Source organism: Sapajus apella, unplaced genomic scaffold (assembly GCF_009761245.1).
Source record: "Sapajus apella isolate SASKATOON/1434 unplaced genomic scaffold, GSC_monkey_1.0 scaffold99, whole genome shotgun sequence".
NCBI classification, from domain to species: domain Eukaryota; kingdom Metazoa; phylum Chordata; class Mammalia; order Primates; family Cebidae; genus Sapajus; species Sapajus apella.
In genome coordinates this window covers 1,582,106-1,597,243 of record NW_022437039.1, presented here as the reverse complement: position 1 = coordinate 1,597,243, position 15,138 = coordinate 1,582,106, and the positions used below count along the sequence as shown (strand labels likewise).

Sequence of the window (15,138 nt, the reverse complement as noted above, 5' to 3'; positions counted from 1 at the left end):
CAGAGTGAGACCTTGTTTAAAAAAAAAAAAAAAAGAAAGAAAAGAAAAAAGAATCTGAAGAGCTAACTTCATTTCTGGACACATCCAAAGGCTCCCTGCAGTGTTCCATTTGGGTGTGTGTGTGTGTGACAAAGTCTCTCTCTGTCACCCAGGCTGGAGTGCAGTGGCGTAATCTCAGCTCACTGCGACCTCTGCCTCCTGGGTTCAAACAATTCTCCCGCCTCAGCCTCCTGAGGATTATAGGCACGCGTCACCATGTCTGGCTAATTTTAGTAAAGGCAGGGTTTCACCATGTTGGTCAGGCTGGTCTCAAACTCCTGACCTCGTGATCCACCTGCCTTGGCCCCGCAAAGTGCAGGGATTACAGGTGTGAGCCACTGTGCCCCAGCCAACTTTCACAGATAGAAAACTGAGCAGAATGACATATATATAAAAGAGTTCAGCCGGGCACGATGGCTCATGCCTGTAATCCCAGCAATCTGAGAGGCCGAGGCGGGTGGATCACAAAGTCAGGAGTTCAAGACAAGACTGGCCAACATGGTGAAACCCTGTCTCTGCTAAAAAATACAAAAATTAGCTGGGCATGGTGGCTCATGCCTGTAATCCCAGCTACTTGGGAGGCTGAGGTAGGAGAATTGCTTGAACTGGGACCTGGGAGGCAGAGGTTGCAGTGGACCGAGATCGCACCACTGCACTCCAGCCTGGGCTACAGAGGGAGAGTCCATCTCAAAAAACAAACAAACAAACAAACAAAAACAAAAAAAAGGTTCATGCTGTTTGAAACCATTGCTTAAAAAAGTCCCAAAACTGCAGCCATAAAAAAGAATGAGTTCATGTCCTTTGCAGGGACATGGATGAAGTTGGAAAACATCATCCTCAGCAAACTAACACAGGAAGAGAAAACCAAACACCGCATATTCTCACTGATAAGTGGGAGTTGAACAATGAGAACACATTAACCCGGGGAGGGGGAACATCACACACAGCAGCCTGTAGGGGGGTGGGGGGCAAGGGGAGGGAGAGCATTAGGACAAATACCTAATGCCTGTGGGGCTTAAAACCTGGATGACTGGTTGAGAGGTGCAGCAAGCCACTATGGCACATGCATACCTATGTAACAAATCTGTACATTCAGAACATGTATCCCAGAAATTAAAGTTAAAAAAAAGGCTGGGCATGGTGGCTCATGCCTGTAATCCCAGCACTTTGGGAGGCTGAGGCAGGCGATCACCTAAGGTCGGTAGTTCAAGACCAGCCTGACCCATATGGAGAAACCCCGTCTCTACTAAAAATACAAAATTAGTCAGGCATGGTGGTGCATGCTTGTAGTCCCAACTACTTGGGAGGGTGATGCAGCAGAATCACTTGAGCCCGGGAGGCAGAGGTTGCAGAGAGCTGAGATCGTACCATTGCACTCCAGCCTGGGCAACAAAAGCGAAACTCTGTCTAAAAAAAAAAAAAACCCCAAATGGAGAAAACAAATCTTAGGTATTGGAGGTGAGGGGAGTGGTGACTCTTACCTCATGCTTGGAAGGAAGCATAAAGCCGAGTTGCAGGGAGTTGGCACACTGGTATGGTCAGTTTGGGAAAATTCATCAAGCTATTCGCTCCTAATACAAGCACTTTTTTTTGAGAAAGGGTCTCACTGTCAGCCAGGCTGGAGTGCAGTGGTGCGATCATAGCTCATGCAACCTCAAACACCTGAGTTCCAGCAATCCTCCTGCCTCAACCTCCGAGTAGCCAGAACTATAGGTGTGCATCACCTCTCCTGTCTAATTATTTTTATTTTTATTATTGTGGAGATGGGGGTCTCACCATGTTGGCCAGGTTGGTCTCAAACTCCTAGTCTCAGGCGATCCTCTGGCCTCAGCCTCCCAAAGTGCTGGGATTACAGGCATGAGCCACCACACTCAACCCCAACACTTTTCTGTATCAGAAGTTTGGGAATCTGCAACAATTCAAACAAATTAAGATGTCCACAACATGAATTCCATTTGGGTTGCTGGCTCAGCTCTAATGGGCTCCTTCCCAGTTCTTGCTGCATATAAAGAAAGATTTTTGCAAACAAAAAAAACTCGCCTGAATATAACAGCTTCTTCTCTCACTTCACTGTTTGCTGATTCATACCCATACCAGGAGAGCAGCTTGGGCAGTGAGCAGCACCCTCAGGCTAGAACCACAAGACCTGAGGTCTGCTGGGCATGGGCTGTGCGACCCTGAGCCTGTGCCTTAAACCCTCCATGTAGCTTTAGGAGCTGGAGGTAGACATCTCCAGTTTCCTTGTCAAGGTGAAGGGAGGTAAAGAGCATGGCATGGTACCCACCATAAAGTGCTCACTCACATTAGCTGCATCTCCCAAAATGAGTACATAATTTTGTTTAGGCTTTCAAGGCAATAATGCATCAGCTTGATGCTGGAGAGGGGGCAAAGGAGGAAGCAGAGGACATGGGAGGAGAGAGGTATCTCCTCAGACCAGTCAGTCTTTGCCCTGAGGCGCAGAACTGTATTCAAAATGCCCTCGGGTTTTGCATTACAAAAATTGCTGTAATCCCAGCACTGTGGCTGGGAGGCTGAGGTGGGTGGATCACCTGAGGTTAGTAGTTTGAGACCAACTTGGCCAACATGGTGAAACGCTGGTCTCTACTAAAAATATAAAAATTAGCTGGGTGTGGTGGTGAGCACCTGTAATCCCAGCTACTGAGAAGGCTGAAGCAGGAGAATTGCTTGAGCCTAGGAGGCGGAGGCTGCAGTGAGCAGAGATCATGCCATTTCACTCCAGTGAGGGCACTAAGAGTGAAACTCTGTCTCAAAAAAAAAAAAAAAAAAAATTACCCAGTGTATGCTCTAACCAGCTCCAATAATAACAAGATACAGAAACAGGCAAAATGAGTGTATGAGTTTGTTTGCATTGCTATAAAAGAGTACCTGAGACATTTGACTCAGGGTTCTGCAGGCTGTACACAAAGCACAGCGCCAGCATCTGCTCCTGGTGAGGCCTCAGGAATCTTCAGATTGTGAAAGGTGAAGGGGAGCCAGCATGTCGCATGGCGAGAAAGGAAGCAAGATGGTGGGGAGATGCCAGGCTCCTTTTTATTTTTTTTGAGACAGGGTTTCCCTATGTTGCCCAGGCTGGAGTGCAGTGTCGTGATCTCAGCTCACTGCAATCCTCCACCTGCCTCCCAGATTCAAATGATTCTCCTGCCTCAGCGTCCCATGTAGCTGGAATTACAGGTGCCTGCCACTGCGCCCAGCTAATTTTTGTATTTTTAGTAGAGACAGGGTTTCCCCATGTTGGCTTCGAACTCCTGACCTCAGATGATCCACCCGCTTTGGTCTCCCAAAGTGCTGAGATTACAGGTGTGAGCCACTGTGCCCAGCTGGTGTTCTGTTTTGACGTGGTACTGATTGCACTAGTGAGTGAGGTTTGTGAAAATTCTCCAAGGTCAACACTCATATGCACTTTTCTTTATGGGGTCTCCATATGAGAATCAGTCCTTATTTTAACTCTGGCCTAAAAGAACTAAACTAAGAGAGATAAACGTTATACCCCTGCGTCTCTGTGATGCAAACTGCAAGTCAGGAAAGCGAAGGCAAGGAAAAGGGACTCTACCACAACCTCGTGCCATTGTGTTGCCAGCAGATGGCACTGGTTGTAGAGAAGGTGGAAGGGCTCCCGCTTTTTTCTTTTTTTTGAGACAGAAGCTCACTCTGTCACCCAGGATGGAGTGCAGTGGCAATATCTCTGCTCGCTGCAACCTCTCCTTCCCAGGTTCAAGTGGTTCTCCTGCCCCAGCCTCCTGAGTAGCTGGGATTACAGGCACCCACCACTATGCCCAGCTAATTTCTGTATTTTTAGTAGATACAGGGTTTCACCATGTTGGCCAGGCTGGTCTCAAACTCCTGACCTAAGGGTATCTGTCCACCTCGGCCTCCCAAAGTGCTGGGATTACAGGTGTGAGCCACGGTGCCCGGCCGAGCTCCTGCTTTTCATACTTCTAGGAGCAAAAGTTCTTGGGAACCCCATAGGCTGCCCTGCTGAAAACGACCAGGTGTTCCCCTACTGGTGGAGAATGGTCTTCTGGTGGCAGGTGCCACGAGGTGCAAAGACACTTGTCACTGAAGATGTGCCGGGCCTACAGCACTCCTGCTGCCCCAGTTGTGGTGAAGTCCGGACTAAAAATAAAAGGTGGCGGCTTTGCAGTCCTGCTGCGAGGCTCAGAGGTGCACCTCGAGTGCCAGGGAGGAGGAGCTGCGTTTTGCAGAAAGTGAACATTGCCCAGGAAAAGATGACACAAGCAGCTCCACTGCAAGCCTGAAAATAACACTGCTCGGGTAGAACACAAGGAACATCGTCCTGTCTCTGGGCCTGCCTTTACTTTGTTATTTCAACCCACGTCTGAATTCTTCCGAAGCCCCACCCCTGTGTTTTTGATAATGGCTTTATTAAGACATAATTCACCTATGAATTATATCTTATCTAACATATGATCTGCCCGTTTAAAATGTACAATTTAATGGCTTTTAGTATATTTGTAGATGGTTGCAAACATCATGACCATCAATTTTAGAATATTTCATTATCCTAAAAAGAAAACTCAGCCAGGCACAGTGGCTCATGCCTGTAGTCTCAGCTACCTAGGAAGCCGGGAAAGGACTGAAGGTGGTTTGAGGTCAGGAGTTTAGACCAACCTGGCAATACAGGGAGAACCCATCGCTTTAAAAAAAAAAGAAAAGAAAAAGAAAGGAAGAAAGAAAAACAAAAAAAAGAGAAAAAGAAAGGAAGAAAAAGAAAACCCTTACCCATTAGCACTTACCTCCCATTTCGCCTGAACTCTCCCCGCCCTAGGTAACCACTAATCTATTTTCCGACTGTCTGTCTCTATGGGTTTGCCTATTCTGGACATTTTATGTAAACTGAATCATACAATAAGTGGGCCATGCGCAGTGGTTCACACCTATAATCCCAGCACTTTGGGAGGCCAAGGTGGGGAGCTTACTTGAGGTCAGAAGTTTGAGACCAGCTTGGCCAACAAGGTGAAACCCCATCTCTACTATAAATACAAAAAACTAACTAGGTTTGGTGGTAGGCACACCTGTAATTCCAGCTACTTAGGAGGCTGAAGCAGGAGAATCACTTGAACCCGGGATATGGAGATTTCAGGGAACCAAGATCACACCACTGCACTCCAATCTGGGTGACAGAGCAAGACTCTGTCTCAAAAGAAAAAAACGGTAAGTGGTCTTCTGTGACTGGCTTCTTTCACTTGGGAATGGCTTCTTTTGCCAGGGGCTGTGGCTCACGCCTGTAATGCTAGCTCTTCGGAAGGCAGAGGCAGGAGGACAGCTTAAGCCCAGGAATTAGCGACATGCCTGGGCAATATATAGAGACCCCATTCTCCACAAAAAGAAAAAAAAGACAAAAAAGACAGAAATGGGAGCGGAGTCCCTTGGCTATGGCCTCCAACTTTAAGAAGGCAAACATGGCGTCAAGTGCCCAGCGAAAAAGAATGAGTCCTAAGCCTGAGCTTACAGAAGAGCAGAAGCAGGAGATCCGGGAAGCGTTTGATCTTTTCGATGCGGATGGAACTGGCAGCATAGGTGTTAAGGAACTTAAGGTGGCAATGAGGGCCCAGGGCTTTGAACCCAAGAAAGAAGAAATTAAGAAAATGATAAGTGAAATTGATAAGGAAGGGACAGGAAAAATGAACTTTGGTGACTTTTTAACTGTGATGACCCAGAAAATGTCTGAGAAGGATACCAAAGAAGAAATCCTGAAGGCTTTTAAGCTCTTTGATGATGATGAAACTGGGAAGATTTCGTTCAAAAATCTGAAACGCGTGGCCAAGGAGTTGGGTGAGAACCTGACTGATGAGGAGCTGCAGGAAATGATTGATGAAGCTGATCGAGATGGAGATGGAGAGGTCAGTGAGCAAGAGTTTCTGCGCATCATGAAAAAGACCAGCCTTTATAAAGATCAGTGTCTTCTTTTCTACTGCAAGCACATGTAACTAGATTTAGTGCCTGCCATTGTGTGAAATCTGGCTTTTGAGAACACAAACGTTTCCCTCACTGACCTCCCTGTATCACTTTAATAATGACCTTGAACCTATTTTAGCCTTTTGGAAGTGTTCTTTTATATTAAAGTTCTTTGTAAAATGACCTGCTAATTACTCTAATTCTCAAAAGCAAAACAAGAGCACATTAGCGTGAAGAAAAGGATCTTAAAGCTTTGAGCACCTGCCATTTTGCCTTGCATTGTTTCACTCTTGTCATGCATTGCCACATATCCACAAATGCAGAGCGACTTCTTAGACAAGCACATGTTGTACCTGTGTCACCACAAGCAGCAGTCATTTTTCAGTGGTTCCAGTTTTTATTTGACACTTGAGTGCAGTTTTTCCTTTATACAACCCAGTGAACTCTCGCACTGGCATTTGGATGTGTGTTAATGCTATCTGTTTTATCTTAAAAATAAAACCTTTCTCAGTTTGACCTTGAAAAAAAAAAAAAAAAAGACAGAAATGGATGGCTTCTTTCACTCAGAATGTTCTCAAAGTTCATCTACATTGTAGCATGGATCAGTGCTTCATTTATTTGTATGGAATGAATAATACTGCATTATATGGAGCAATCACATGTTGTTTATCCATTTATCAGCTGATGAACATTTTGGTTGTGTCAAAGAAAACCAGAGCTGTCAGGTGTGGTGGCTTATTCCTATAACCTCAGCACTTTGGGAGACTAAGATGGGAGGACTGCTTGAGCACAGGAATTTGAGGCCAGCTTGGGCAATGCGGTGAGATCCTGTCTCTACAAAAATAGCAAATAACAAATAAATAGCTGAGCATAATGGCACATGCCTGTAGTCCTAGCTCGTCAAGAGGCTGAGGCAGGAAGATCACTTGAGCCTGGGAGGTCAAGGCTGCAGTGAGCCATGATTGCGCCACTGCACTCCCGCCTAGGCAACATAGTGAGACCCTGTCTCTTTAAAAAAAAAAAAAAAAAAAAAGAAAGAAAAGAAAAGAAAAAGAGGCCAGGCAATATGGCTCACACCTGTAATACTAACACTTTGGGGCCGGGTGCGGTGGCTCAAGCCTGTAATCCCAGCACTTTGGGAGGCCGAGGCGGGTGGATCATGAGGTCAAGAGATCGAGACCATCCTGGTCAACATGGTGAAACCCCGTCTCTACTAAAAATACAAAAAATTAGCTGGGCATGGTGGCGCGTGCCTGTAATCCCAGCTACTCCTCAGGAGGCTGAGGCAGGAGAATTGCCTGAACCCAGGAGGCGGAGGTTGCGGTGAGCCGAGATCACGCCATTGCACTCCAGCCTGGGTAACATGAGTGAAACTCCGTCTCAAAAAAAAAAAAAAATACTAACACTTTGGGAGGACAAGGTGGGCACATCACAATGTCAGGAGTTCGAGACCAGCCTGACCAACATAGTGAAACCCCATCTCTACTAAAAATACAAAAATTAGCCAAGCATGGTGGCATGCCTCTGTAGTCCCAGCTACTCAGGAGGCTGAGGCAGGAGAATCGCTTGAACCTGGAAGGTGGAGGTTGTGGTGAGCCGAGATTGTGCCACTGCACTCCAGCCTGGGCAACAGAGTGAGACTCTGTCTCAAAAAAAAAAAAAAAGGAAAAAGAGAAAAAGAAAGCCAGAGCTCGACAGTAGTTGAAGCTGTAAAAACAGATTTTATTCAGGACTACTGCAATAGGGGGAAAGAGACCTCAGTACAGAAATAGGCTCAACTCCGACTGCAGCAAGGAAAAGTAGAGATTTACAGCCAAGGAGTGGGAGGCGGGTGCTGTTGGTGGATGGAAAGTTACTAAGAGAGTAGGGTAATTCTTTGCTAAATTGATTCTAACAAGATTCTTGCTGAAGGCAAGTCAGGGTGATCAAATAACATCTGGAGGATGATGGGGGTTGTGAAATTTGGTCAGATATTCAGGGAGGATTCTGGCTTAATCAATGTAACAGAATTCTTGCTGAAACCGAGCACCTCAGCTGGGTGCAGTGGCTCATGCCTGTACTCTCAACACTCAACACTTTGGGAGGCCAGAGCACAAGGATTACTTGAGTTCAGGAGGTTGAGACTAGCTTGGGCAACATATCAAGACCTGTCTCTACGACAAATTTGAAAAAAAAAAAAAAAAAAAAAAAAAAAAAGCTGGGTGTGGTTGCATGTACCTGCAGTCACAGCTACTTGGGAGGCTGAGACAGGAGGATCGCTTAAGCTCAGGAGCTTGAGGCTGTAGTGACCTATGATCACGCCACTGCACTCCAGCCTGGGTGACAGAACAAGACCTTATCACCAAACAAACAACTGGGTGATGCAAAGACACAGAAGTCCAAAAGTTGAGGTCTGCTTGGGGAGAGGATTCAGAGGAGCACCCAACTCATGTCTGGTCAAGGAGAACCTTTGTCAGTTGTTTTGACTTTTTTGCTATTATGAATATAAACATCCATGCTACGATATGAATACCTGCTATGCATATTTGTGTATTACAGGTTTTCATGTGGCTATGTGTTTTCATTTCTCTCAAGGGCAATCCTAGGAGTGGGATTTCTGGGTCACATAGTGGCTCTGTGTTAAGCCTTTCGAGGAATACCGCCTTTACGTTTGCACATACACTTCAGTTGTCTTATCTAGTCCCTGATTCCTGTCAACAGCAGGTGAGAGATGACAATTTCTTTTTTTTTGAGACGGAGTCTCGCTCAGTCACCAGGCTTGAGTGCACTGGTGCCATCTCAGCTCACTGCAACCTCTGCCTCCTCGGTTCAAGCAATTCTCCTTCAGCCTCCTGAGTAGCTGGAACTACAGGTACATGCCACCATGCCCAGTTAAGACAATTTCGTTTTTGTAGGTGAGGGAGCTGAGGCCCAGAGCACTTAAAGGCTAACAATTAATACCAACTGCCATTAGTCTTAGGGCTGACTGTGTGCCAGGCACTCTGAGCAGTGACCTAAATGCATTAAGTCATCCCATCCTCACAACGGACCCATGAAATTGGGATTAGGTTTATCCCCATTTGGTAGTTAGAAAAATTAAATATATAAGCATGGAGGCTAGATACAAAATTTTTAAAAATGAAATAAAAAGAAAAATTAAATATTATGTATTTTTGAGACAGGGTCACCTCTCTCACCCAGGCTGGAGTGCAGCAGTGTGATCACCAGGCTCACTGCAACTCCTGCCTCCCGGCTTTAAGTGATCCTCTCACTTCAGTCTCCAAAGTAGCTGGGAACACAGACACATGCACCACATCCAGCTAAAATTTTTGTATTTTTGTAGATACGGGGTTTGGCCATGTTGCCCAGGTTGGTCTCAAACTCCTGCACTCAAGTTATCTGCCTGTCTTGGCCTCCCAAAGTTCTGGGATTACAGGAGTGAGCCATCACTCCCATCCAGAAAAATGAAGTATTTTGGAGAGGGCCATGAAGTGGTGTGGCGTTAAGGCTTGAACCAGCTCCAGCTGACTACATTTCCAGCGCTCACAGGCTCTCGAACCCTCCACTACTTCGTCGGCAAGATTTCACCCAGCGCCTGGCACAGTAAGGTTCACATTGACTGTTCTACCTGACTTTTACTGCATGGGACACTTGGGGTCACCCCTTTGCCTATGCTAGGCCCTGCCCCTTCTATGACCCTTTTCTTAGTTTTCACCCGTCCTTTGTCCGGATCCATCCCAGAGCCCCTTCCCTTCCCTTGGGTCTTCCTGCCTCAAATTTCCACCCCCTCCACACTGTCAGAATGATTTGCCTAAAACATGAATCCTGGCTGAGCACAGTGGCTCATGCCTGTAATCCCAGCATTTTGGGGGGCCTAGGTGGAAGGATCACTTGAGGTCAGGAGTTTTAGACTGGCCTGGCCAATGAGGTGAAACCCTGTCTCTACTAAAAATATAAAAATTAACCGGTTGTGATGGTACATGCCTGTAATTCCAGGTACTTGGGAGGCTGAGGCAGAAGAATCCCTTGCCAAGAGGCAGAGGTTGCAGTGAGCCAAGATCACACCACTGCAAAAACAAACATAAAAAAATAAAATAAAACAAGGATCTTGGCTGGGTATGGTGACTCACGCCTGTAATCCTAGCACTTTGAGTAGCCAAGGTGAGAGGATCACTTGTGCCCAGGAGTTCAAGACCACCTTGGCAACCTAGCAAGACCCTGTCTCTAGTTTAATAATAATTAATTAATTAATTGAAATATGAATCTGGTCACATCACTCAGTCCAAGATTCTCAACATTATATCACCCCCTACCTACCAAACAGGATATATTCTAAATTCCATAGATTGGTCTATAACACCCTCATCTTTCCTCACCTTCTGCACTCCTCCTTCATCGCCTACCACCCAGCCATACAGAACTGCTTGCATTTCCCCACACACTCTGCATTTCATTTCTCTGCAACTTTGCATCAGCAGCTCTCACTGCTTGGAGTGCCCTTCCCCACTTCTTTCAACTGGGGAATCCTACACATCCTTGAAGTCCTAGCTTAAATGTCCTCCTTGCTGAAGCCCTCCTTGTTTGGCCACTCCCTCTCCTGATCTCTCAAAGCACTCTGTTTTGACATCTTGAATGTAAGCTATTATATTAGTCTCCTGTGCTGGACTGTGTGCATTTTGAGGACAGAGATTGGGCTTTATTCCATGTTGTGTATTTCCAGGCCTAGAATAGGACCTTGCTTGGTCAAATGAGTAAATGAATAAATATTCTAGATCTGTGCTATCCAATACAGTAGCCACAAGCCACATGTGGCTACTAAGCCCGTGAAATATGGCTGCTCCAATTTGAGATGTCCTGTAAATATAAAGTACACACTGCATTTCAAAAACTTAGTGTGAAAAGAGAGTAAAATATATCATTGATAATTTTTTTTTTGAGACAAAGTTTCGCTTTTGTCACCCAGGCTGGAGTGCGGTGGCGCCATCTTGGCTCACTGCAACCTCTGTCTGCTGGGTTGAAGTGATTCTCTTGCGTCAGCCTCCTGAGCAGCTGGAATTATAGGTGCCTGCCACCACACCCAGCTAATTTTTTGTATTTGTAGTAGAGACGAGTTTCACCATGTTGGCCAGTCTGGTCTTGGACTGCCGACTTCAGGTGATCTACCACCTTGGCCTCCCAAAATTTTGGGATTACAGGTGTAAGCCACCACACCTGGCTGATAATTTTTTATGTTGACTATTGAAACAATATTTTGGATATACTGAGTTAAATTTATTACTAAAATTAATTTCACCTGTCTCTTTTTACACTTTTAATGTTGTTACTTGAAACTTTTTATTTTTTAATATTAATTTTTATTTTTTTAGAGACAGAGTCTCACTTTTGCTCAAGCTGGAGTGCAGTGGCACAATTCTAGCTCACTGGTCTCAAACTCCTGAGCTTAAGTGATTCTCCTGCCTCAGCCTCCCAAGTAGGTGGGACTACGGGTGTGAGCCAACACACCTGGCTAATTTTTTAATTTTATAGTTTTTTTGTAGATATGGGAGACTCACTATGTTGCTCAGGCTGTTCTCAAACTCTTGGCCTCAGCCTCCCAAAGTGTTGGGATTACAGGTTTGAGACACAGTGCCCAGTCTGGAAATTTCAGAATTACATACGTGCTGGTCTCCCAGCCTTCTAATTGCCTCTCTTGGTCTAAACCATTCTCCACACCGTATCAGATGATCCTGTGAAATGTCAATCAAATCATATTAAGTTGAGTCTCATTCTCTGAGGTAGATTGTTGGTTCTAGTAAGTTGCCACAAATGCTGAATTAGCAAATACTGAACCACTGCTTCTGGGGGAACTACCAGGTTAAGTTCCTGTGAGCCTATGGACGCAACATTTTTGTCAACCAATCAATACACAACTGTGTTTTCTGGGTGTTTCTGTTTAAAGGCAACTTAGTTAACATACACTGTTGATTCAGGGTAGTCTCACTCAATTGCCTGCACCAAGTGAACTGAGCACAGCTGTTTTCTCCTTAAGGCATATCACCACATTCTTGCACTTAGGAGTGCTAGACAGCACTTCCGCACTGTGCTAAGGGCCATTTGAAACAGCAGAATCACCAACAAAAAGCACAAAAATGAGAAAAAGATGACACTAAATAGACCAAAAAGGAGACTTGTAGGCAGTGCTGTCCTATTCTTTTTAGAGACAGAGTCTCGCTCTGTTGCCCAGGCTGGAGTGCAGTGGTGCAATCCCAGCTCACGGAAGCCTCAAGCTGCTAGGCTGAAGCGATCCTCCTACCTCAGCCTCCTGAGTGGCTGGGACTACAGGCGAGTGCCATCAGGCCAGGTCAGCGTTGCCTTATTTGACCTCAGTGGAGAATGTGCAGGATCCTTATGTCCATGAATGAATGAGAAAGCACCACAAGTATTGATTTTGGGGTTAGAAATAAATGTTAGTGAACAGGGAAATTTGCAAACACAAAATCCATAAATAATGAAGATTGAGTGTCATGTTACTGCTTAAAACTCTTCAAGGGCTTTAAATTCCACTTGAAATAAAATCCAAACTCCAGCCAGGCATGGCGGCTTATGCCTATAGTCCCAGCTACTCGGGAGGCTGAGGCGGGAAGACTGCTAGAGCCTAGGAGTTCACAGTCACAGTGAGCTATGATCATGTCACTGTACTCTGGCCGGGGTGCCAGATCAAGATCCTAGCTCAAAAAAATAAAAATAAAAAAGAATCCAGAAGGGTTTTTTTTGTTTGTTTTTTCTTGTTTGAGATGGAGTCTTGCTTTGTCGCCCAGGCTGGGGAGCAGTGGTTGTGTTCTCAGCTTGCTGCAACCTCTGCCTCCCAGGTTCAAGCAATTCTCTTGCCTCAACTTCCCAAGTAGCTGGGATTACATGTGCACACATCCAGCTACTTTTTGTATTTTTAGTAGAGACGGTGGGGAGGTGGGTTTCACCAAGTTAACCAGGCTGGTCTCTAACTCCTGACCTCAAGTAAGCCTCCTGCCTCAGTCTCCCAAAGTGCTGGGATTACACCAGTGGGTGAGCCACTGTGCCAGGCCAGAGTTCTTAAAATAACATACAAATCTCAACATGATTTGGATCCAGTCTACCCCACTGACATTCTCACTTTGTTGAGTCTTTCACCCAGAGGCATTCCAGAGTAGAATTTTTTTTTTTTTTTTTTTTTTTTTTTTTTTTTTGAGATGGAGTCTCACCTCATCGCCCAGGCTGGAGTGCAATACCTGCCTCCTGGGTTCAAGTGATTGTCCTGCCTCAGCCTCTGGAGTAGCTGGGATTGCAGGTGTGTGCTACAACACGCGGCTAATTTTTTTTTTTTTTGTATCTTTAGTAGTGATGGGGTTTCACTATGTTGGCCACACTGGTCTTTAACACCTAATCTCATGATCCACCCATCATGAGCTTGGACCTCCCAAAGTGCTGGAATTACAGTCATGAGCCACCATGCCCGGCTGTAGAATGTCTTTTCTATTTCATGACCCTGCCTCAGCATTATCCCCTTTGAGGGGCCTTTTCTAACTTCCCTGTCTAGAGGCACCACCCTGTAACTCTGTTAGGGCATCCCTTCTTCTCCTTCACAGTCCTGGCCTTTTTGTGGTTTCCTTGTATACTGTCTGTAAGAATGGGAGCATCTGAGCATGTAGCCATCAAGTGGGTTCTTCTTGCCTGGTGCCCAGATAGAGCCAATGTATCAAGACAGTGGAACTGCAATTGAGAAAGAGTTTAATCCACACAGGGCTGGCTGAATGGGAGGCCAAAGTTTTATAACTCAAATCAGTCTCCCTGAAAAATCAGAGCCTGGAGTTTTTTTTTTTTTTTTTTTTTTTGAGACAGCGTCTCACTCTGTCACTCAGGCTGGAGTGCAGTGGCACAATCTCGGCTTGCTGCAACCTCTGTCTCCCAGGTTCAAGTGATTCCTTTGTCTCAGCCTCCTGAGTAGCTGAGACTACAGGCGTGCACCACCATGCCCGGCTAATTTTTTGTATTTTAGTAGAGATAGGGTTTCAGCATGACTAGGATGGTCTCAATCTCCTGACCTCATGATTCACCTGCCTTGGCCTCCTAAAGTGCTGGGATTACAGGCATGAGCCACCACACCAGGCTCTCAGAGCCCAGTTTTTAAAGGGTAATTTGGTGGATAAGCTGCCAAGGGGTAGGCAGTGCTGACTGGTTGGGTGGGAGATGAAATCATAGGGTGTTAAAGGATGGATGAACTGACTGGGCCAGATCTGGGTGGCCTTGGCTGGTGCATCAGTCTTAGTTGGTTTTTTTTTTTTTTCTTCTAACTTTGTATTGTGGTCTGAGCCTACAGTCTTAGGTTTTACAATAGTGATGTTACACCTAGGATCAGCTGGGGAGGTTTAGAATCTTGTGGCCTCTGGGTGCATAACTCCTAAACCATAATTTTTTTTTCTTGAGATGGAGTCTCGCTCTGTCTCTCAGGTTGGAGTGCACAGGCACAGTCAGCTCACTGCAACCTATGACTCCCAGATTCAAGCAATTCTTGTGCCTCAGCCTCCCTAGTAGCTGGCATTACAGGTGTGTGCCACCACATTCGGCTAATTTTTGTATTTTTAAATACAGACAGTGTTTCACCATGTTGGCCAGGCTGGTCTCGAACTCCTGACCTCAAGTGATCTACCTGCTGTGGCCTCCCAAAGTGCTGGGATTACAGGCATGAGCCACTGTTCTGGGCCCTAAACCATAATTTCTTATCTTGTAGCTAATGCGTTAGTCTTACAAAGGGGACCTGGTTTTCAGGCAAGAAGGGGGTTTGTTACTATCTTTGTTTCACTATTAAACTATAAACTAAGTTGCTCCCAAAGTTAGTTCCGCCTATGCGTAGGAATGAACAAGGACAACCCGGAGATTAAAAACAAGATGAAGTGGTCAGCTCTCTTTCGCCGTCATAATTTTCTGTTATAATTTTTGCAAAGGCAGTTTCAAGCGCAGGGACAGTGACTGTGTGTTTCAAGGCTTTATGTAATGTGCCTCCCAAACTCAATAAATATTAGTGGCATAAAGGAAAAAATGCAGCCTTGGAGGAAGATGCCCTGCCCTGCTGCTGGCATGAGTGAAGAGGGGGCGCTCACAGGGAGGGTTCTTTCCCTGTTCTCTCACCTCGTATACAATGGGGAAACTGGCCCCGAGAATCCCAGTGCT

General features: G+C 45.7%; 1 pseudogene across 1 annotated transcript; it reads left to right on the top strand.

The window, feature by feature from the left end:
* Positions 1-5,431: 5,431 nt before the first annotated feature.
* On the top strand, positions 5,432-6,492 carry LOC116536290 (annotated as a pseudogene). Its single transcript, XR_004262562.1, has one exon. The product of XR_004262562.1 is annotated as a centrin-2 pseudogene (transcript).
* Positions 6,493-15,138: the final 8,646 nt, after the last annotated feature.